Consider the following 22,477-nt stretch of genomic DNA (forward strand, 5'->3'; position numbering starts at 1 on the left):
GGTGTTGTGGAGAAAGTTCCCTCCAGAGGATAAAGCAATTATTCTCAGCTTGTGCCATCTGAAGCCTTTGTATCAGCTTATAATTTCCTGGACTTCTATGCATTCTTACTTACTGTGTTTATGCACCTATTTAAAATGAGAGCTAGGAAGAGAGAAGTACCATATGAAGTGCAACAGATGTCTTTCCCCACCATCTATAAAATCTACTTTTGCAGCAAGCATTTGAATAGTAGGTGATTTAGGTTCTAGGGTGATGAGATAGGTGTAGATGCACAACAATTGTGTTAAAGGTGACCAGTCTGATTTTTTAATATATTTGGGAAAGAAGGTGCACATCTCTATGTTGTTTTGAAGTTCTGAGATTAGGATTCTTTCCCTTCAATGCATAAGCAAAGAACTGTAGAATGGCTTGGGTGGAAGGGACCTTAAAGAACATCAAGCTCCAACCCCCTGCCATGGTCTGGTGCCAGCCAGTGGATCAGGCTGCCCAGGGCCCTATCCAATCTGGCCTTGAGCACCTCTAATCAGTTTGGGCTTTTTCATGGCTTGGCACACACATTGCTTCTAGCACTTAAGAATATGTGGCTGTCGTGTCACCCTTGTCTGTGCATCTCATGCAACACATTGCAGGCCTCCTGTTCCCAAAATTTGTCCTCCAAAGTTTTAGGAGAAATGCATTGATAATGACTTTCCCATAAAATTTGAAAATGTTTAAGAAAGCTCAACATGGGTAAATTTTCTACAAATCTGTAAGTACCTCAGACTTTGTGTATAGATGCTGCTAATCTGAAAATGCTTAATTACAACACAGCTGTTTTAGACTAAGGCATCCCTGCAAGAGGGTGATGGGTGGAGACCAGATTTGATTCAGGATGCTTCAGAGGTATTGTGGGGAGCACAGTGCTGCTTGGTACCCCTTTCTTCAGAGAACTTCTCTGCAGTAAACACTTGTTGTTTGCTCTGTTGTATTAGTTTTCTGTCATTTAAATGATTTACATAAGAGAAGGGTGAGCCTCTAATAGCTGTACTGTTTGTATGTTTTCTAAGGCCACACCACAACACTTTATGCTCTCCTTACTGCTTCATTTCTTTTCAGGAATTCAAGAAACACGTTGGTGTAAACACACCGGTAAATGTCAATTGCTTTGAAAATCCCAGAGAATGTTTAAATCTGCTTGTATCACTGTCCATAGAGTTTTCAAAGTTAACTCTGAGAACAGGACTGTGCTATCAGCTTCATCACAGAAGACACAGCAGCTTGGCTGTGTGTGGCCCCTGCCACAAACCAGGCAAATAGTGGGATGAACAATCAGACTCTGGGGATGCATCTATGGAAAGGAGAGTTTCTATTCTTCCCTGGTGGAAAGAAAATGTTAGACTTTCTGTGGGAGGATATTGCTTCCCCATTGTTTTAACATTCTTTAAAGGACTTCTTTCATTTACACACTCCCTTCAGAAATGTTAATCTCACCATTGTTCCCCTTTGTTTGGGGAAAGTGGGAAGACATTGCTCACTGAAGGATTTTATGTTACAAAGGAGCATTTGGTAAGAAATGTGGTACTGTACATTTTTCGTGCTGCAGAGCGTTAGCCAAAAGTGAAGAGGGAGGTCATTATGGTAGTATGATAGAAGTTATTTAAATAACATTACTATACTTCATGGATATCTTTTTTAAAGACTTTTTAATAGAAACCCTACTCAATTCACATTGCTGTGTATACAGCTATAACACAAATGTCCAGGGGTAGTGACTAGGGAGAAATTTGGCTTGTTAGATCTGGTTGTTCCTCAGCCGAGAGCCCTCCCTGTACGCCTTCAGGGAATAAATTTCCTGGTTTAGCATTCTATAGGCTGGTGGAGATTATCAGAGGCCACAGGATTGCTACAGGAGTCCTTCCTGCTTCCATCTGGGAGATGCCTGGCGGAGCTGACTGGCAAAGCCACCAAGTAGATTTCTTTGGACTGGATTGCTTTTTTTCATAGAATCATAGAATCCTTAGAGTTGGAAGGGACCCTTAAAGGCCATCTGGTCCAACTCCCCTGCAATGAACAGGGACATCCAAAGCTAGATCATGTTGCCTTTGATTGTTTGCCTTAGAGAACTTTGTTCTATGTTTGCTTATCTCAGATGTGGTTAAGCCAAACTAGAAGGAACTTTTAGGTGGCTGTCACTTCTATTGTTGTAATTTTGGTTTATTTACGCTTAACTTCTAAAGCAAACCACTCCTCCACAAACAAAGAGCCACAGCAAACCCCAGTGCGTCACGTCGCTATAGCTCGGCAGATTTTGCCTGCCCAGATGCCACATGTACATTGGCACACCATCCCAGTGTGTTTCAAAGGGGATGCAGAAACTACTGTATCTATCACACGTGAAATGTTGATTCAGCCACGGGAACTGGGCAACAACCTAGTCCAGAACCAAACAGCTCAGATTTGCACCACTACTTTTTTTTGGTGAGGTACTCTGCTCTGGAGCGGATGCACTCCGTGACGAAGCACGGTATTGCCTCGGCTGGTTGAGGGGCAGCTCCGTCAGGGAGCATCAGCCGCGCGCCATTGTCCTCCTCGTGGCAGCGGCGTTCTGACATCACAAGGGCAGAGCCGGGAGCAGCGGCGGGAACACCCCCTAGGGAGCGCAGCTCACAGGCGCATCGGAAGGGCGCGGCCCGGCAGTTTGTGCGGGCACTTCGCAGGAGGCGGGCGAGCGTCTCGGCCCGCCCGAGAGGCCGGCTCGCCTATCGGCTGCCAAGCAGACAGCAAATCTAGCCGTGGTCTCCACGACGCAGAAAGCTCTGGCAAGAAAGAATGTGGCGACGCAGACGGAGTTCTTGCCTTTTTTATGTGGCGGTTCAGGTCTCTGGCTGCAGTGAGTGCCTGAGCCTGTTGCTGCCGGTGAAGGGTGGCAGGGATTCCACCTGCGTGAGGCATGAGCAGGTGGGTGATCTGCTCAGTGTGGTGGAGGAGCTCAAGGAGGAGGTGGGGAGATTAAGGACTGTCAGGGAGTATGAGCAGGAGATAGACTGGGGGAGTAACTGCTGAATGTGCGAGAAAGACAGCAGGGGGATACCCCCCCAGACGGTGGTGGGCTCCTTGCCCTGCCATCATCGAGCAGAGGGAGACAATTCAAGGGAAGAGGAGGAGTGGAAACAGGTCCCAGCTTGGCGTCACAGACAACCTCTGTTGTGACCTACCTCAGTTTCCCAGGTGCCCCTACGTAATAGGTTTGAGGCTCTGGAACTTGAGAGAGAGGTGAGTGAGGATGTGGTGGGGGGTCCACCCGTGAGGTTGTCTGTTGTGAGGGGTTAAAGGCGTAGGAGCAGGCTATCACCTTGTGCTGCAAGATGAGACGGTGAGGGAAGAAGACTGGCATGGATGAACAGGAAGCTTTTCCTGAGGCTCCAGGAGAAAAAGAAACTCTGCCTCCTGTGGAAGAAGGGACAGGCAACTCAAGGAGAGTATGAAGAAGTTGTTAGGATGTGCAGAGAGAAAAATTAAAAAGGCAGAAGCCTAGCTTGAACTCAACTTGGCCATTGGGATAAAAGAGAACAAAAAACTTTTTTACAAATATATTGACAATAAGAGGAGGGCTAGGGAGAATCTCCATCCTTTACTGGATGCAGCGGGGAGCATGACCATTGAGGATAACAAAAAGGCATTGAGAACCTCAACCTTCTTTACATCTGTCCTTAAAAGCCGGACCGCTTATCCTCAGGGTACTCTACTCCCTGACCTGGAAGTCTTGGATGGGGAGCAGAATAAATCCCCCACAATTCAGGTGGAAGCAGTTAGAGACCTACTACTACACCTGTACTGCCACAAGTACATGGGGCTAGATGGGATCCACCTAGGGGTGGAGATCTCTCCACCAGGGGAGATTCAGGTTGGACGTTAGGAAATATTTCATCTTTGAAAAAATGGTCAGTTGCTGGAACAGGCTACCCAGGGAGGTGGTGGAGTCACTGACCCTGGAGGTGTTCTAGAAACATTTAGATATTGTACTAAGGGACACGGTTTAGTGGAAATATTGGTGATAGGTGGACAGTTGGACTGGATAATCTTGGAGATCTTTTCCAATCTTGGTGATTCTGTGATTCTATGTATGTGCAATCCTGGGGCGTTTTCCTCAGGTTTCTTGTTCAAGTACATCAGGAGGGGAAAAAAAGGAAAATATATTTCAGTGCTTCTCAGAGAGACATAAATTAATTTCCCCAAACCCTGATGAGAGACAGAAAATCATCTTCGCAGTGGAGAACTGAGGCACAAACTCATTATGTGCCAAAACCCTGCCTGTCCCCAGGTTGGATGGGGTCCTGGGCAACCTAATCTACTGGGTGGTAACTCTGCCCACAGCAGAGGTTGGGACTGGGTTGATTTTTAACCCAAGCCTTTCTGTGACTCTATGGTTCTTTCCAGGAGCTCACAGCAGCTCCTGGGTCCTGCTGTATGCAAGCACTGTGCTGTAGGTATCTAAGTGACTGGAGACAGGAAAGCATCTGTGCAGTAAAGAGTATACCAGGGTATGCAGAGGGTAAAGGGTATGCAGAGAAAGAAGAGCAGGGTTGACAAAACATACTGGAAAATTTCTCTTTACTTTACTTAAACCCACCTAAATACAGGGAACTTAGTGGATGAAAACTACCATGTTTTAGGAGGGTATACACGATCAGCACAGAGGCAGCCAAGGAGCAGAGGTCTTGGCAATGACGTGGCAGTATCTCTTAAGCTTTTTAATTAATTCCTTTGCAGTTTACATGGATGGTAATGTGTCCTGGTTGTTTTGTGGTATTGTAGGTGATGATGATGATGTTTTAATGAACTGATAGGTTCATTACTCACTCGCCCAGCCTGTAAGCTGTTGCTATCATTCATTAGGAAACTAAAAGTTTTTTTGGGGGAGAGCCTGGCAAACATCCCTTAGCCAGGGATCCAAGGGCATTGTCCTCTCTCAGCTTCACAGCTTCTCATTAATATTTGAAAAGATTTAGTGTAAAATTTAGGGTTGGAGTGTAGTATTTTATGCAGTTATTTCTAAATTCATAGATTCCTAGATTTTTTCAGGCCAGAAGGGACTATTATGCACATCTTCTCTGACCCCCTGCATAATGTGGGCCGCATTTGTTTCAAGTTTCGATTTGCTTTCCTGAGAAAACTTGTATATGTAATCTATAGTTTGGTACAGAGGAGTAGCTAGCAAAAAGGTTGAACCCATAAATATTATATTAGACCACCTGGTGCTCTGAAGCACGCTTCTGAACGATGGCCACTCAAAATGAAAAGCAGCTTAAAAGATAGGGAGATATGAAGATGTGACTATTGCAAAGAGCAAATGAATGGTTGCACATTAGGGAGAAGGTGTTTGCAGGAACATCATTTCTGTTCAAGTTTTATCTTTTTCTTTTGGCAAATGCTCATTCACTCATAACCTTTATTTTAGAAGCAGGGAAGCAGGAAAGGGAGATAAAGGTTTCAGTGGGAGAGCACAATAGATGTGAATAACTCATTAATGAGCCTTCTCAAATAGACAAGAGAATGCCACTCACCAAGGGGCTACATTTACAGTTTGAGGCGCAGCACGCAAAAAAATAGTCCGATAGCTACGTAACTATATTTGCTATATTACAGAATAGTGATTAATTTGAATAGTAAGAAAATCTATTTGGTATTTACTGACATCCCGTTGTGTGATTGAAGATGTGTTGAATGGCCCAAGAGAGATGTTTCTGTCTTTGCATCTCTGTTTTAAACAAAGATAAAAAGGAAAGGCGGTAGGAGCCTCAGGCTGAGCAGCCACCTCTGTGACAGCAGCCCAGGCTTTGGTGGTCTTGCTTTCACTCAACCTATTGCTCACGCGAGGGTGAGACACTGCAGAAGTGTTTTACAGCTGAGCACAGACCCACCACATAACAACCGCAGGTTCTGTCCTGATGATTAACGTTGGCTGTTTGAAATAATCCAAATGCTGCTCTCTGATCTGATAAAAGAATAAATACATTGGGTGTGAGTGATGGGAGCTAGGGGGAGGAGCAGGGAGGGGACAGGGACAGGTTTTTGTCAGGCTCAGTTTTCTGAAAATGGAACAGCTTTTGAGGAAAAAAAACATATATTTTTTTCTACAGATGTTATGTGCCAGAAGATTGCCTCAATCTACCACTCATGTTTTACCAGAGCGCTCTACAGCCTGTCTGGGATGGGAGAGCAGGAGAGATGTTCCCAGAAAACAGCGGCACAAGCTCTGGTGGCCCTGGAAGGACTTCTGCTGACAGTGCTTCCAAACGTGAGTCAACAAGGGGAAGTACTTCAGGTCTCCACAGACACCAAATTCAGCAGTAGATATAAACATATCACTGAGTATTCATCTGCCAGATTTCTGCGATTGTTGCCCTGCTCATGTAGCCATCTGTGTGTCTTGCTAGGCATGCCCCATTTTCCACCAGGTATCTAAAGGTGTGTCAGTGGTGTAAATACATAACCTGCTTACATGCCTCTGTAGAAGGAAATCAGCCCCCAGAAAATGAGTGAACCATTCTGCATCAAAAATTTATTGAATAAATACAGCAAGGTATAAAAAGGCATGGTGTGTACTGAAAAAGAAAAGGGAAACGAAATGCTTCCGGGTAATGTGCGAAGGCATTCTCCTTTACAAAGCTAGAGATTCTAAACTGATTCATCATTTCACTGTTTCAGTTTATGATGCTGTAGCTTGGTTTTCATCAACACAAGTCTTTTGCTTTGAACACTCATCATTAGGTTCCTGTTTTAGGAGATGTTATAATCATTTTGTAATCATATATAATCAAGTTCTAATTGTTATCTCTTGCTGCATCAACTGTTTTCTTCTGGCTCTAAGGTCACAGTGTTTCTCTTCAGGCCTTTTAATACGCGTTACTGATCTTTTCATTAAAACTGGGATTACCTCAATATGATTCAAATACTGTAGAAGATCTATATACTGTTATTCCATTTGTTGTTTTTAATTAAGTGCCCACCCTGGGGACTCAGATGAGATGTGTTGGCTGCAGGTGGGTTGAAGTACTGTGCTCCTTTTTGTCATTCTAGCATTGTGTGCCCAAAAGATAAGCTGTTTGGGTTGGGGGGAAATGCACTGTATGACTATATGAATGGACAACTTTCTGATACCTGCTGCACAGATACTTGCACCTGAAGTGCTGTTTGCGCCACGTTAGTCCATATATAGAAGGAATTTGCTCTCTTCAGTGACTTGAAAGGAGGTTGTAGTGAGGTGGGGGTCAGCCTTTTCTCCCAGGTATCAGTGATATGGTGAGAGGGAATGGCCTCAAGTTGCACCAGGGGAGGTTCAGGCTGGATATTAGGAGAAATGTCTTCTCAGAAAGAGCGGTGATGCAGTGGCACAGGCTGCCCAGGGAGGTGGTGGAGTCACCATCCCTGGGGGTGTTCAAGAACCCTGGAGATGTGGCACTGAGGGACCTGGTAAGAGGGCGTGGGGGTGATGGGTTGGAACTGGACTGAATGGTCTTAGTGGTCTTTTCCAACCTTAATGATTCTGTCGTTCTATGATTCTATGAACTGGGCTTTCTTGAGGTAAATCTTACTGGACCTATTTCAGATGTCCTATTTTGTGATGAAATAAACACACTTCTTAGAAATTTTTGTGCTAAACTGAAGGGCAACCTACAGTGATGAGCTCTCATTAGAACACCTACCAGTGATAATTTTAAATTTGAACAAGAGAATCCTAATTCTGTTACTGTAGGGCTCAAGTTTCTCACAGAACTGCTAGGTGCTGAACAGTTATATACAATACTAATAAAATCTCTGATTTTGAAATAACAAACTCATGCTTTTATTGTTTATAAAGAAAGATCTTACTTTGTATTCAGCATACAAAGAATTTGTATGTTGAGTTCTGGCAGCAGTATTTGTTTATAGCAGTGTTGCAGTTCAGAGTAGTCAGTGAAGGAGAAGAAAGCACTAAGAACGGACAGAGAAAAGGTTGGGTGCCAACCACGAGCAAGGAACTGCATCTGCCATTTCCTATTTAAACAGCACTTTGTCCTCCAAGCACCCGTGTGTGAGGAGGATCTTTGCTTTGGCATGTACAGAATGTAACATTACTCTCCAGTCTCCGGACCTTCTCAGTTCTTTTGTATTTTATAGTATAGAATACTATCTTTTTCTGTTTCATTTTATTTTACTCTATCTTATTTTATTCCTGCCATCCTGACAGAGACTTAGAACTTATACGAGCACTCAGGAAACCCAAGCTGCCAAGCTGTCTCTTAGTGATTTAGGGGCTGAACAGAGCCCACCCATGCAGCTTAGCCAGCAATGAAAGTAACTTCCAGGTGTAAACTTTCAGATCAGAGATGTGAGACTGAGCAACGGACTGTTGTCAGCCATGCAGGAGCTCACAGTCCCTCTCTCCAACATTTCTGCGTGTTCACTGAAGAGTAACATTCAGAGAGTAAAAGCATCCCGTGATCACATTTAGGAACCTGCCAGGGAAATGTAGCCACTATGACTCATGAAACTATTGGGATATTGATGATCATTCTTAGTATCATTCATTATTTATATATATATTACATCAAATAATTGGGTATATGTAAAGGAATAAGACTTACCTCTCTATAATGATATGGTTCCAAACTTGGAAATAAGAAAGCAGGAGAGAACAGCACCTGGCTAAATTTTATTACTGTAATGTAAGTTTATCGAGCAGCTACCAATGTATCTGGAACTACATCCCCTACATGCTGTGACACATCTCTTGGTGCTTTACCCTAGCCACAGCTGTGCAATGCTTTCTGTAAAGCACTCACATGAAGATGCTTAAGAGCACATGCACAAACACCAGTGAAGGAGCTCGAGACTCTCTCCCAGGCCTGTTCAGTTCTGTGGTGTGGATGCAATAAATTGTTCCTAATATCCAACCTGAGAATTTGGTGTCTGAGGAGAAGTTTACCATGACTGCGGACCAGGCACTTCATGGAGGTAGACACGGACAGCTTTTTTATACATGGACAGGTAGACATGGTAGAAGCTTTTGGTAGACGTAGTTTCATCATTTGTGAAATAAATGGTAAAGGGAACAGTAAGCACTCCCCTGTTAAACTCTGGGCTGGCCTTAACAGAAGGCTAGAAGAGCACTGCGTGTTGGATCCACTTGCCCCCTCAGCCCACAGCTCTCTTGCCTGCGCTGAGTGCACGGGCGGTACCCAGGGAGCCCTTATCAGGGATCTGGGTTTATCCTTTGCCTTCTGCTTCAAATCAGTTTAGTCAGTGTCTTTTTTTTTTTCCTGATCTTTTCTTCCTCCTGAGTTAAGCCACTGGTCTATCTATTAATTTGTTTTCCTGATGGAGTAGCATACAATGATAATTTGTTACTGTGGAGCCCATAATGACTTTTAATTGTGGCTCCTAATGTCACACGCTGTCATTTAAATCTCAATGGCTGTCACTTCCTCGTTCTCTCCCAGAGAAAATACGGCTTTTTCCCCCTTCAAACATCTGCATTAGCACACAGTTTATGCCTGCCTCCCTTGGGCTAAGTGAGTCACAGAATGCCAGCTCCTCGAATTATTAGCTTCTCTGACTTAGCCATAGTGGAAAAATAAGCATCATCTATTTGTTACTTTCAGTGGACTCTCTGGATACAAAAGAAATATTGCAGATTTAAACAGACATCTTGCAGATGCACTTGTGGTTTTGTTTGTCTGAAGATCCCAGCCTTGTGGCTCTTACTGTCTTCTTTAAAATGAGGCAGAATAATCTGAGCAATTACATTTATGTCTGTTTTCCTGGGCGGGCTGCTGGACTGAAGTCACTGATGTTGTTCCTCCTCATTGTAGTGGCACTGAGTTTCATTCCCAGAACTTCCAGCTAAGCAATGTTTTCCCCCTTGGTATACATAGTAGTAGGAGGATGAAGTTGCTGGGCAAATACAAGCAACAGTGCAGTACATAATTGCAGCAAAGTTCTCACCCAAGTAGTGTGTTGTGTTGGAAATCGCTCAGTCAGGTGGTTGATATTTTGCATTTAGTGTGGGAAGCCTAAATGTGAAGGAACATCCAGTCCTGATGTTCTCAGCATCTGGCTTAGCTCTCCCAGCCATGGGACCCAAGTGCACCTATTGCTTATTCCACCTTTTAGCTAGGAGATAGTTCCTGACCCTTCCATCACTGCTGTTGAAGGGGCAATTTGGCTTACCATTTAACATTGTGAGTTTGGTCATCCTTGGGGAATAACCCTGGGACTTTTGAATTTGGGAACTCGTAGCTGTATGTGGTATGTCATCTCTGCTGCAAAGGTGCCACTGAAGAACACACCGCAGAAACTGTGCGTTTATACAGTATCCTGTGCTGAAAAGAGACAATATCATTCTCTCTAATACATTTTTCTGAAGTTTAAACCAGATTAACTGTGGTCAAACAGAACAACAACCCAGCGCATGCCCGAAAAGAAGCTGAGATTTTCTGAGGAGCATAGTGGAGCTGAGCACGTAGCTCTGAGCAGAAGGGAATTGCAGTCAGGTCCGCATCTTTTCCAGGTCTGACTCCCCATGCTTTCTTTAACAAGCTCATTCTCACTGTGTAGTGGAGATAGTCTCTACTTGAATGTTAAGATCTGTGCAAGTCTCTACTGATATTTGTTTGCTTTTGTTTGTTTCTACATCTTGAGTCATTTCATCCTTCTTGCTTAAGTTGTATAGTTATCGTTAGCCAGTGTTGTCTGCCAAAAGGCAGTGTTAGGTCTGCACTTTGTAGAAGCTACTATCAGTTTTCTCTTATTTCTTTGGTGCGGAAGAATGAATCTTTTTCCTTCACCAGGCTATAAAAGATACTATGTCATACAGAGCAAAGTGACAAAGTCATGCTTAGAATCATAGAATCACAGAATCACACAGGTTGGAAAAGACCTCTAAGATCACCAAGTCCAAGCCCAGCCCATCCCCACCATGCCCACTGACCATGTCCCTCAGTGCCACATCTCCACGTTTCCTGAACACCCCCAGGGATGGTGACTCCACCACCTCCCTGAGCAGTCTGTGCCAGTGCACCACCACTCTTTCTGAGAAGAAATGTTTCCTAGTACCATATGTGAACCTTTCTTGGCGCAACTTGAAGCCATTCTTCTTATATCATAGTTTAAAAAGCTGTTTAATGTGGGAGGACCTCATCAGGCTGTATCCTCATTGCATTCCCCATGAAAGCACACTGCTGCTTCCTGTTACAAAGTGCTGGCGCTCACTTTCGATAGGCTTCTTTACTTGCACTTTGGTTTGATTGAAAATGTATTTGCTTTTATTAACAGGAATGCAGATAGGGCAGGGCTGGAGTATTTTTTTTTTTTTTGAGGGGGGGAGGAGATGATGCTTAAATTGGCAGCTGGAAAGGATGCCATAGGTTAGTTTCTGTGATCTGAGATACCCCAGCAGAGTTCAGTGCAACATCTGCTTTGCTTGTCTGGTGCATGCCTACATATTCATGCACAGCTTTCTGAACTCTCAGGAGACGCTTACGTGTTTAGGAAGAAGAGTTCCAGTGAGCCGTAAACCTCCTGCTAGAGCTGATGGGAGATGAAACATCTTTTGTCTGCCATACTTTCATCTACAAAGAATTTTTCAGGCTAATAGGAAAAGGCAGGTCTTTTGGAGAGTGTTTATCTCACCTGGGTCCTGATGAATGCGAAGAGCAAATGAGAAATGACCAAAAAATAAGCACGTACTAAGAGCCAGGCTATCTGGGGAATAATGTGTCTTTGTGAAGGCCCCTTGAGGCAGAGTTGTGTGAGCGAACCAAGCTTGAGGGCGAGACGTTCCATCCTGGCAGGAGGTGGGCGGCCCCACACTGAAGAAAGGCTCCCAACACATCCAGCTAAGAGTGTGGAATGTGCCCCTCACTGCAGCCAGGCCCCACTCGCCAACGCCAACCGAATGCAGGGAGATGGATGAACAGCATGTTAGAACTGCTGTAGAAGCACCTGAGAAAGGGGATTTTTTTTCCTTTCTTTTCCTTCTCTCCCTTCCTTCCTTCCAACCGGCAGCTTAAAATCACTATGTGCATTTGTCATCCAATTCATGATTTGGTCACTGACTTCTGTCCCACCAGCACTGTTGATATGATGAGCATGCACTGTTCCTAGCCGGTCCTTGACTCTTTTACTTCTAACTGTGGATGGAGCGGTGTGGAGGCAGAACACACCAGGAAGATGCTTGGACATATGACGCTGCTGGCTGGAAATTTCACAGAATCATAGAACCATTAAGGTTGAAAAAGACCTCTTAGATCACCAAGTCCAACCATCAACCCATCCCCACCATGCCCACTGACCATGTCCCTCAGTGCCACATCCACACGGTTCTTGAACACCTCCAGGGATGGTGACTCCACCACCTCCCTGGGCAGCCTGTGCCAGTGCCTCACCACTCTTTCTGAGAAGAAACGTATCCTAATAACCAACCTGAACCTCTCTTAGCAAATTTGATCCCTTCTCTCTGTCACCCTGCTCCTCTCAAGAAGGACCAGTATGTGTTTTCAGACCGATATATAGCTCGCTACTCTCTCAGCTCTGAAGTCTCCTGGATACAGTGGTCACGCTAAGTTTTGGCATTTGTGTCTTAGTAAAATCAAGAAGAGCAATTAAAAAAAAATGTATTCTGAGCAGTGAATAACTTCAAAATAAAAATAAAAAAAATAGTAAGGTGCCGTCTTGAGCAGTAGTGATCTGGATATAATTTGGTGGTCTTCTAACTGTTCAATTGCCCCCCAAAAAAGGATGTACGTAGGGGCACCCGAACACTAATGCACATCAAATGCAGGGAGGATCAAACTGCCTGAAAAGGCTGCACTTAGAGTAGTCCAAAAGTTGTGAACAGGTAGAAACAGATAAAAGAGTGTATTTGCTAATTGAAAGAAGTGGTTTTTTTTTTAATTATTCCTTTGTTTGGATTAAAGATTTGTTTCTTTTTAATTTGTTTAGAGTGACTGAAAAAGTCATTTAATTTTGTTCTGTTTTTTTGACATTTCAATGGGTCTGATAGCAGTGGAGCGTTTTCATGGAAGTTAGAATGTGTTAGCTGGAGATGTCAGGCTCAAACTTTCCACTACATTGCCATCTGTGCTTAGTAAGGTCAACCTCACTCGAGCTTGTTTGCGTTTTAGTGCTTTGTGTAATGTGTTTGATGCTGGAGCGGCTTAGCACAGAAAATTGACCCTTCTTTCCTAACGGTCTCTTCTGAGTACAGCAATCATAACTTCTTAAATGAACGGATTCACAGCAGCATTTTAGCATGAATTTTCACCCACTGCTTCTCAGGGGAAAGCACACCCCAGTCAGGTTAGTAGGAAAACTCTCGGTTGCAAGAACACTGGAGACACTGACCGGTGTCCTCAGGGAGCATTACAGACAGCAAATCATTCCATCTAGACCTGTAGTGGAAATCATAGTAGCACAGGATGCTGGGTCAGTTTTGTTGCCCTGTTTGTAAACCAGTGTGTTGTTGTTTTTTTGTTGTTTCCATTAACTCCTCTATTTGGGGTCATCTCAGTCTCCATCTAATCTCTTCTCAGTTTCTACCTCCTCTTCACTGCCAAAGAAATGGGGACCTTGATACTAACAAGAAGGTGGATGTGTGCTGTGTAAAAAGAGCCGTGGGGGAAAAAAAGGGATTTGGTTGTCAGCATTGAGAACAGCTCAATGCCATAGGGGAGTGCTGGAGGACATTGCTATTGGGAACCTGCTCAGCCAGGGCAGCAGGACCTACTGGGTCCTGGGCAATGCCAGACCTGCAACTCTGCCTTCTCTCACCCTTTGCCCTGCATGAATTCTACTCCAAGGGAGAGCTTTTCAAAAACACAGTGCTTGTTTAATCATCAAAATAAGGCCTTGATCCATTTCCAGTTGCAGTCAAAGGCGTAACTGAGATCGGTTTCTGGAGCGTTGAATGGGAGCCTGGAGAAGTCAACACTTCTGGGGTCTGTTCTACTTTGAAACTCTGGTAACAAATATATGGGTACTGCAGAGAGGCAAACATTGAGGGCTGTGTTTGCAAGGACTAATATGTAACACTAGGAACATAAATACTTTTTAAAATGTTTTATACAAATGATTGTTGCCATAAAGCTGGAATGGCGCAGAGCTTCATGCATCTTAGAAATGTTTTGACATAAGAGCCTGAAGTAGGATTTAGTAAGACTCTTGTGCTCTAAAAAGTACTCATAATTTTTGCTTAATTTCTACATGTTTTCTCGCACTTTAATAGTAGTGCAACAAAGTGGAGGGACTAATCTCAGTTAAAAGTAGAAATGCTGAGATTAAAGTGCACTTCTGTTTATTTTTAAGGGCAGTAGGTTAATATGAGAGCTCTATTGTTGATGTCAGCATCACAAGCCAAAGATAAACACCACTTTTCTGCACTTAGATCACATTTTCAGAACATTATTCTTCATTAATGAGTATTTTCTTCTGCTAAGAAAAAGGATGACTTAGTCATATGCTTATTGGCTACCAATATCAGTCATTTCACAGCTGTTCTGTAAAAGATTTACTCTTTTTCTGTGATGATCTTTTCATTTATTTCAGCATCTTTTTTAAAAATTTTCATTTCCGTAAGTTGTATCTCTTTTACAATGGGACTATTTCCATTTTAACCAAACAATTTTCATCTTTCAGTTCTAAAATTATTTAAATGCTTTTATTTTCTGTTATTGTATCTTCATTATCATTTCCTCCAGTAAGATAATAGAAACGTCATGCTCTTGCTATCAGAAAAGCTCGTAATTCCTTGTAGGGAAAAGCAGAGAATGTCTATTTACGGGACTGTTCTGTTTCTGTTTTCTGTCTCTGTTTTAATTTATTGTTGGACAACCAAGTTGCTTTAAGAGTGGAGTCCATGTAGTAATGTGTTTTAAAAAGAAAGGGAAGTATCATCTACCTAGCTAGTTAGGAGGTAACTAATAATTAGGGTTTTTCTTGTCCTTCTTTTAAAACGTCCCTTCAAGAAATCTGTCACCTCTATCCAGGTACTCAGGTCTTCCTATAGTCATTTCACCATGTGATCAGTGAACAGCAAGATTTTCTAAAAGAGAGACAGAGAGCTTTCAAAGCCATGGAGAGGCATCTTTGTTCTTTATTTGAAAGGCATTCCTGCAGACCACCAGCAAGCACATCTCACAGCTGCCAGCAGTTGCACACTTCTGTAGCTAATGTGTAGAAACATAAAACTCTCATGTGAAGTAAAATGCAAAGCTTGTAATTTAAAATAATTTCTTGCTAACAACTTATTTTGACATTTAATTCTTGCAGGACAGTCTCTGAAATTTAATCTATTTCTCTATCTAATATTTATTGTATTATAAATTAATATTTAATGTATCTGCACCATGCAGTCATTGTTGGTTCAATTGTTCTGTACTTCATGAACTGTAAAAATGATTGAGACAAAGCATTATTATTATTATTATTATTTGTGACCACAAAATGGTGGAGTTCAAGATCCTCAGGGCATCAAAGTGTGTGTGCAGCAAGCTTGCTACTCTGGACTTCAGGGGAGCAGACTTTGAACTCTTCAGAGAACTGCGTGGCAGGGTGACATGGGATAAAGCCCTGGAGGGAAGAGGGGCCCAAGATAGCTGGACAGTATTCAAGGACCCAAGCCCAGAAGCAGTGCATCCCGAGAAAAAGGAAGATAGGCAAGAATGCCAGGGGGGCTCCATGGATGATCAAGGAGCTCCTGGACTTAAAGCACAAAAAGAAAGTCTATAGGGAGTGGAAGCAGGAGCAGGTTACCTGGAAGAAATACAAAGAAGTTGTCCAAGCAGCCAGGGATCAGGTTAGGAAAGCTAAATCCCGGACAGAATTAAATCTAGCCATAAAGGGGAACAAGAAGAAATTATAGAGGTATATCTGTGATAAAAGGAAAGCCAGGGAAGATGTGGGCCCTCTCTGGAAGGAAACTGGAGATCTGGTCATGAGGGATACAGAGAAAGCTGAGGTACTCAGTGACTTCTTTTGCCTCAGTCTTCACTCACAAGGGCTCTAGCCACACTACCCAAGCTGCAGAAAGCGAAGGTAAGAAGAACTTGGAGAAGGAAGATCTGCCTGCTGTAAGTGATGATCAGGTTCAAGACCATCTAAAGAACGTGAAGGTGCCCACGTCCATGGGACCTAGCAAGACCCATCCGTGGGTTCTGAGGGAACTGGCGGATGAAGTTGCCAAGTTGCTATCCATTATATTTGAAAGGCCATGGCAGTCTGGTGAAGTTCCCACTGACTGGAAAAAGAGTAACATAACACCCATTTTCAAGAAGGGGAAAAAAGAAGATGCAGGGAACTACAGGCCAGTCAGTCTCACCTCTGTGCCTGGCAAGGTCACGGCTCAGATCCTCCTGAAGGCTCTACTAAAGCACATGGAAAATAAAGACGAGGTGATTGGTGGTAACCAACGTGACTTCACCAAGGGCAAGTCATGCCTGACAAACTTGATGGCCTTTTATGATGGAGTTGCAGCTTCAGTGGATAAGGGAAGAGCAACTGATGTCATCTACCTGGACTTACGCAAAGCGTTTGACACTGTCCTGCGTGACATCCTGGTCACCAAGTTGGAGAAAAATGGATTTGATGGATGGACCACTTGCTGGATAAGGAATTGGCTGGATGGTCACACTCAGAGAGTTGTGGTCAACAGCTCAATGTCCAAGTGGAGACCACTGATGAGTGCCGTTCCTCAGGGACTGGTGCTGGGACTGATGTCATTTAACATCTTTGTAGGCGACATGGACAGTGGGAATGAGTGCACCCTCAGCAAGTTTGCAGATGACACCAGGCTGAGTGGTGGATTTAACACGCTAGAGGGGAGGGATGCTAACCAGAGGGACCTGGACAGGTTTGAGAGGTGGGCCTATGCCAGCCTCATGAAGTTCAGCGAGGCCAAGTGCAAGGTTCTGCACCTGGATTAGGGCAATCGCAAGCACAGATACAGGTTTGGCAGAGAATGGCGTGAGAGCAGCCCTGAGAAGAAGGATTTGGGAGTGTCGATTGATGATGAATTCGACATGGGCCAGCTATGTGCTATTGCATCCCAGAATGGTAACTGTATCCTGGGTTGCATCAAGAGAAGTGTGACCGGCAAGTTGAGAGAGGTGATTCTGCCCCTCTACTCTGCTCTTGTGAGACCCCACCTGGAGTACTCTGTCCAGTTCTGGGGCCCCCAACACAAGAAGGACATGGAGCTGTTGGAGTGGGTCCAGAGAAGGGCCACAAAGATATCAGAGGGCTGGAGCACCTCCCCTAGGAGGGACAGGCTGAGAGAGCCTGAAGGTGGTAAGACACTGGAACAGGTTGCCCAGCGGGATTGTGAATGCCCCCTCCCTGGAAGCATTCAAGGCCAGGCTGGATGGGGCTTTGAGCAACCTGGTTTAGAGGGAGGTGTTTCTGTCTATAGCAGGGGGGTTGGAACTAGATGATCTTAAAGGTCCCTGCCAACCCAAACCGTTCTATGATTCTATGATTGCAATTGAAGTAAATGCAAGGGAAGAAAAGCTGGCTCCATAGCATGGATGAGCAGGGCCTTCCTGCATGACTGGAGGAAATTTGGGCTTGCCAGCTGGACCGTGCAGTTCGTTAGGTAATAGTGTGCGCTGCTGGGACCATTGGCTCCTGCCAACCAAGTGAAAGGTCTGCAAAGGCACTTTCCATTAGCCTCAGGCCTCCCAGCTTTACAGAGTAGGATACAGGGGCTGGTTGTGCAAATATGGCCTTTCTTCCAGCATGGCAGTTGTTAAGCACTGGTTTGAAGGTAGGAGCTGAAGCACTCACTGTCTTTGCCCGTGTCTGTGAAGAAGCTGCATTAATTCTCCTTCATCAGGCGAGAGTGGTTTGAGTATAGATAATTGTCAAGAAATATAAGTGAACAATTTTGATCTGTCCTAGACTAATCTTAATTACAGTTTATCTATGTGGAAATTTAGAAATGTTTTAATTTTTTTCTCCAATCTGGTACAAAACAAATTTTGAATTCTTGAGATCCTTTTAAAGCATCTTCCTTTCTTCAGGTGGCTTTGACTCTCAAAATAAGTTGGTTGGAAGAGCTACGGTGGTTCAGAAAAGATGTGAAACGAGGTGGTTTAAAGGACCAACTATGTTTTACCGATGCTGTTCACATACCACGTTATAGTCAGTGATGTTCAGCAAATAATTTCATCGATTCATTTTGAACAATTAAAAATGCTTACCGTACAATCAAATTAAAAAAGAGAAGTTGTTAGAACTGATTATTTTGAAACAGGAGTTGACGTTTTGGTGCCATTTAATATATTCCTCCTGACACAATTGTGGTCATTGTGGAAGAAGCTGAAGACGGCTGACTGCTGTACTGAGACTGTTAGAAGATAGGGGTAGCCCACTGAAGCAACCAGTGCTGAGTTGTTCATGGCTGGTGGGATAACAGATATTAAGAATAACAATATACTGTCCTAAGGCATTTTCCTTTGATTGCATTTTAAATAGTTACCTATTTATGATGCATTTCTGTGAATACCACATGAGAAATAAAAACATTAGAAATCAGCTTGCTAGAAGTAGGTGTGCTGCACTGTGTACTGTTACAGAGTCTGGTTGGTGTACTCGTGCAAACATCTGTCTACATGCCAATCCTGTGTTTACACATGTATACACGGCTTGCAGTTTTGGGAGCAGAAGGAGACAATTGTGATCATCTAGTTTGGCCTTCAGCTATAAATGCTTGTTAGCACTGAGTATTTGTTCTCATCTCCTTGTGTGTCCATCTCTCCAGCAATTCTGTCCATTCTTTGTCTTGCTAAGCACAAGTTCAGGCTTCCTCACATTTTTTTATCTACCCACTTAACTTTGAACATCTCCCTCTTCCTGGGAAAAAGGGATCTGAATTCTTTGATCTTCCAAATTCTTCTGGTAAGACAGCAGGCATCCTGTGCATATCCGTATTTGCATGAGAACAGCTTTCCTCATTCCTATGTTTCTTGGAAAGGAGAGCAGCAGAATGACACAGTTCTCAGTAATGTTTTTCTGCTGTAGTAACTGAAGTTCAAAGTATGCTCGATCACAGTTTCTACAAGCTGTTATCTGAAGTACTCCCAAGATTTCTCGTGTCAGAGGCAGAAAAACTTGAACTTTAAGGAAACTCAGATGTTACCCTGTAGTGTTTTGTCTGTTGTTAGTTGTCATGAAATTACACCTAAGATTCACCCTCTGAATTCAAGCCCAGCTAATGGGGTAGTTCAAGCCATCTCTCGCTGCTGAGCTCTTAGGCCACACTTTATTTCTTTTAAAAATAGTATTAGTTGTGTCATCATATATATCTTTCAGTAGCAAAAACTGAAGCATCGTGCTGATTCTTCATATATCACTGCATTTGCACTCTGACTGCCGCAGGTTATACATCCAGTAGGCCTACTCGTACCTTCATTAAGCTCACACGTAAGATGAAGAACTTAGCTGCAGTTCACCTGTTGGAAGGTTGCTCTCGAACCCCATGCGCTGAGTGTGTGTGCAAGGCGTGTGTGCAGGCATTGTTGCCCCAAGAGCTGACATTAGCCTTTTTTGTAATTGTACTTGTTCTCCACTATCATATTTCTGGGCCATGTGTATTGAGCAAACATCTTTTTTCTCCTCTCCACATTTCTCCCCTTTGGTTGCTAGGCTGTCACCTTCTTTGCAGCCATCCCAGTCAGCAAAGGAATCCAAAGCCTAAAGATACTTTTTGGCATCAACAGCAATGGATGGTAGGAAAAACGTTTACAACTTTGTCAAGATAAGAGAAAGATGTCTCAGCTGAAAACAGGCTGTGTCAGTAGGCATCAGAACAAATTAAAGGGAGTTTTCACTTGTTTCTTTTATCCTAAGTCAGAAAGCTGATGCAGTAGATAGATGTTCTAGACTAATCAGATTACAGTGTAATTCAACTGAGTAGCTCATCTTCAGCACCGGTCTCACATCTGTAAAGAGCAAAGCTTTAATTTGAGTCATGCTGCTTTTCTCTGGAATAATTTGCAATTATTCAAATAGCAATACTGCATATAATGAATTCAAAGTTAATCAAATTGTTGTACCAATGAGCCTGGTAGTTCATCTTCAGTATCAAGTTCGTAAGATCATTTATGACCAGCTGCTTAAAAAAGAAATCGTCTTCATCAAAGCTGTATTCTAGTTAATTTTTGTGATTTGTGTCGAGATGAAATTTAGAGGAGAGAGCATCACTGAAATTCACTTTCGAATGCTGGAATTCCTGCTCTGTGAAGACACAAACCCTTCTAAATGAGTCTGTGGGCTTTCTGGTGGCTTTAAGAAACACTTAATGCATTTGTGCAATAGAATTTTACTGTTGTTCTTTCTAGACTTGATGTATCCCTATTGGTTGTTTTACTGAAGTTTATGCAGCATTGCGTAGGACATGAAAATCAGGTTGGTTGATTGCAATTAGCCTGCAATCTGAAAGGCCCCACAGGCTGCTGAAGAATCCAGCACTTGGTCTCCTCCCCAGGGCAAAACCACAGGCAGGACCCCATCACCTGCTTCTGTTGGTGGCAAAATTTTCTTCTGCCTTGGTGGTCACAGGATCAGCCTCAGCTGTGAAGTCCACAGTGAATGACAGCATTTGTAGTGCTCATGGACAGTCAGTGAAAGTACCGGGTGCCATGCCAGGGGTACAGATGGAGGGGCTGGAACAGAAAACGTTGATTTTTGCAGCCAGCTTGTCTAGGGCCTGAGTAAGAGCTCGTGCCCACTGCATCAGATCACTCGCTGGGGTGGGAAAGGGGGTTAGAAAATTGACCTAGGTGATGGATCTATGGACTGCTGGTGTGTATGCTCATGTGCTGTGAGCATCTGAGTGTTAACACATGGTCTCCCTACCAAAGGTCTGTATATGAAACTCAGCTGCTGGAGTGACAGAAGATTTTGTGTTGTTAGCGCACACTTCATTAAAATACCAGCTGAAATCCAAGTCCGAAATCCCACAGTTTGTGTTAGTTGATAAAACTCGATTGCCTCTAATTACTGTTAGTATGGCTTTAAAATAATATTTTGTTGTAGTAAAGGTCCCTTTGTGATGAGGAATAGCTGGTATTCAGAAGTGGAAACTTGGGAAAGAGTGAAAATATGTGGTGGGGCGGGGAATATCATCAAGACTGCTTGTACCACTGTACTCTAAATCTTCCAGCGGCAGCACTGTAAAAAACAAATCAGGGATGCAATACTGAACAAGGAAAAGATTTAATGTTTTTGCATCCAATAATTAAATGAACCTGCCATGAAATAAACCAAACAACTGCAAGTCCTCTTGGAATCCAAGAGGCACTTTCACAACCTGGAGAGGAGAACCTGTCACTGCTTTATATCATCTGAATAGACCTTAATCCTGCAATGATGAGGCTATGATCACTCTAATCCCTAGGTCTCACTCGTTTGCCTAATGTTCAGATTGTGCTCAAGAGTTTTGCAGGAGCAAAACCTTGCTAGCTGTACTGAAGCATGTGCTCTTGGATCCTACTGTCGATGCTTCTCTCGCATGTGATCCCACAGTGATGCAGTTAGAATGAGATCGCTGCCTCAGAACACAGTTCTGTTGGAGACAAGGGCACAACTGCAATTTTCACGGGACCTTTAGTGTTCAAGAGGCAGCCTTGTGCCTGGGAGTGCCCTGGGGTAAAAAGAGACTTATTGCCCTTTGGTTTTTACAGCAGGGTACAGTGGCATGTTGGCTTCATATACAGAATATGCGGTCTTGGTTTAGTGTGACAGAAAGATGAAATGTGATCACGTTCTCCAAACTTTGTATTTCTAAGCTGCATAGTAGTATTGTTAAAAGTATTCCTATAAGGTGTTCACAAAAAAACACATCAATGCATTTGTGTATTGGTTTAGCTACAGGCTTCCATTCATGACAAACCATTTTAAAAACATCACTGGATACCCTATGAAAGTTTAATAAGTCCTTTTATTGACACAGTAGGAAATCTTTTTAGAAGATTTTGTTTTAAATCAAAACTCTTTGGACTTCTTGCTGAGAAGCTCAATTGACCCATGGTCCTAGCTGATCCCCACTAGTTGTGGCTGCAATTGCAGAGAAAAATGGAAAAATCACTGATGGACAAAAATCTATTTGAATCAAAGAAGGCAAAGAAACAATCGGTGAGTACTTAGGTATTCATCACTTTTTTATTATTCTCTTGATTCTGCTTAGAGCTTTAGACTTCAGCAGAGCCAAGACTTCGTGCTGGAGCCTGAAAATGCCAGCAACCACCACAATTCTTCCTTCCTAAATAATGGCACTATTACTGAGTAGGCTGTGTTCAGGATGGGCTTGAAAACATCCTGTGCTTTTTGGTACCCATGGCCCTCCTCAAGGCACCTTCTTTTTGGCCACGATGCCCAGGCCAGGGGGATGAACCTGAGGAAAGATCCCATAAACAACAGCAGACTGAGCTGTCCAGGTGGAGGTGCTGAGGTGTGCGGTGC

General features: G+C 43.4%; 1 long non-coding RNA gene across 2 annotated transcripts in view; it reads left to right on the plus strand.

Moving 5' to 3' along the window:
- Positions 2,081–22,477, plus strand: part of LOC110398663 — a 72,008-nt gene continuing 51,611 nt past the window's right edge. For both annotated transcript variants that reach the window (XR_002438534.1, XR_002438533.1), the window contains exons 1-2: positions 2,081–2,938; positions 6,121–6,278. This is a non-coding gene — a long non-coding RNA (uncharacterized LOC110398663). The remainder of the gene's footprint in view (positions 2,939–6,120; positions 6,279–22,477) is intronic.

This window comes from Numida meleagris, chromosome 4, assembly GCF_002078875.1.
Source record: "Numida meleagris isolate 19003 breed g44 Domestic line chromosome 4, NumMel1.0, whole genome shotgun sequence".
Classification (NCBI taxonomy): domain Eukaryota; kingdom Metazoa; phylum Chordata; class Aves; order Galliformes; family Numididae; genus Numida; species Numida meleagris.